Here is a 2545-nt window from a genome sequence, read left to right on the forward strand (position 1 = left end):
CTAATCTGTCATTTGATGCCTTTTGGAGATTTTTCCATCTTTTCTTGGCTTCTTTGTGCACATTAATACAATTTTTTTACCTGGGGTGCCCAAACTTTCAAGCCCCACTGTATACAATTATTTAGCTTAAACAAAAGCCAAGTTCTCTTCTCTCTGAATATCCTTGAATGAACAAAAAAGCCAAGGTGGATACAACACACCACCATGAGCAATTTTCTTGTATGAATACATTTAAGTGAGGCAAGTTTAATACATCTTTACTATAAGGTGGCCTTCTAGACCTAGTTTGTCTTCCGGGATCAGTGGGTGTGATTGAAGCCTAATGGGGATGGATGATGGCCATAAGAGCACCTGTCTGAAGATGATAGCTTCTCTCTTGCAATGAGAAGTGGAAATGGGGGCTGCAGTTAAGGCAATAGTGATGTCTATCCCCTGGTCTGTGAAATGGCTCAATCTCATCGGCCGCTCCACTGTTTGATTGTTATAAATCATTTGGAATCACATTATCTTGGCACACCAATTACCGATGACTGCGACTGTGAGGCATTGAAAGCAGGGTATATCTTTAAAACCTCTGAGGTAAAACTTTGCATTCAGTTTCTACTGTAAAAAAGGTCGATGTTATATTTTTAAATTCTATTTTAAACTACAGAACAGAAAACAGAAATGTATGAAAATACCAAATTTATGTGACAACTTTAAGGATGTCCAATACTGTAATTATGATGCAAAGGGCGTAATCTGACCTTAACTGTTTTTACAACATGTTCATGTCTCTAATATTAACTATTTAAAACTACCATTCAAGGCGCAAATCCAAATAATTATCTCTGCATATAATTAGAGAATAACAGTTACATGGGGGAAGGAAGAAAAGGGAAATATACAACATCAGTGTGTTCAGTTTTAAGCAAATTCATCAGAGCACTTAAGCTAAAAGGGTAATTTCATAAATGGAGATGAAAGCCATTGAAGTGATTTGTCTACATTCCAAAGAGATCTTGATAGTCTTTTCAGTAAGAGGGAGCTACTCGGAGCACAGTACTCTTGTAGGACCATTAGCTCTAACAAATATGTCTTTTTCAGCAGGCCAGACTATGAATATCACTGATCTTCTCATATTTACGTTGCAATAATGAATGAATAATGCCCAAAGTGCAGCACTAAAGATAATAAAAGGGGTATAGATATTTTCATGAAAGATGGTTTGTTAAGAAATCCAACATTGCTAAAATCGTTTTTATCTATTTATTGCCCACATTAAAGGAGTGCAATACAGAAGAAGCAATGTAAGAAAACTGTTGACTGTTTTAAAAAACATGGAAACGTCTTTCAATGGCAGGCTCGGGCTGTCAGTCAGGAGCACTGATCGGAATTTCAGGCTGCAGTGAAACATTTGGCATTAGGGCCCTTGTAGACTACGGGATTTTGTCTTCATGATGTAATTAAAACGTTTCTGAGCTCTATATAGACAGAGGGCTGCTAAATTATTTGTCTCTTACTGCCCCCCAGCCTGGAGTTCTTAGAGTTTGATCATTATAAAATATTTTATCATTGTTGAGGGCCATTAAGCATCTGCCATAGCAGTAATAAAGCTTACATATAGTTCATCCCCTTAAGTAATTCACCAAGCCTTTAGTTGCCAAATTAGCATATGGTAACGGTTCTCTTGGAGGCCCAACCTAAATGTGAGCTAGTTAATTGCCACGCAGCTTAAAATGTCAGCTTCTGAGGTTGGAGTGAGATGAAAACTCTGGAGAACTTTAACCGCCACATTGGTAATGTAAATGCATGTTTCTTCAACTCACTGGGGTGTCTCAGACTGCTAACGACAGACTGCAGAGGTCGTACAAGGGCAGCAGGAACAAGGCAGAGCTTGAAGCTAATCATAGTCCCCCCACACTGCATATTAGCTCTCACTTTACTCGGGAGAGCTCTCATGGCTTATCAAGACAGAAATGAAGACTTAGCTTCTACTGATCATGTTTAATTAAGAATCACTAGTGAATGCCTTCTATGGGTGTAAGAGAGGACAACATGTCGTGAGAGACAAGGGTCATTTTGGAAATACCTCTTATGACTGTGATACGTATAGATAAGATAGATTTGTTTCCTAATGTGGTGTGTAAAGATGATCATCATTATCATAATAGCCAGTTAGCCTTTGCCTTTAATTAAAATTGTAGCATGAGCAAACATTTCGTTTCCTGTAGTGAGAAGTAGTTTTCCCAGTTCATGTCTGTGAAGTATGCGCACTTTCATGAAAAGCTACCTGGAAATGGTAGAAAATGTCACAGTGGGAGTATGTGGTGATTTTTCTAGGAATTTTCTACACAGAAATGACGGGCATTTTTGATGGTCCCTAAATGTAGTGGCAGAGTCTCCTCAAAACCCAGCACTGTTCTTGGGGACTTGCTTGGGGGGCTTAAAGAAAAGTCAGGGGGTCACCAAAGTCAGTGGGAATTATCCTCTGTGGACAACAAATGTCTCCACAAAATGCCATGACAATCCAGACAATGGTTGATGGGATATTTCAGTTTAGACC

Source organism: Etheostoma cragini, chromosome 12, assembly GCF_013103735.1.
Source record: "Etheostoma cragini isolate CJK2018 chromosome 12, CSU_Ecrag_1.0, whole genome shotgun sequence".
NCBI classification, from domain to species: domain Eukaryota; kingdom Metazoa; phylum Chordata; class Actinopteri; order Perciformes; family Percidae; genus Etheostoma; species Etheostoma cragini.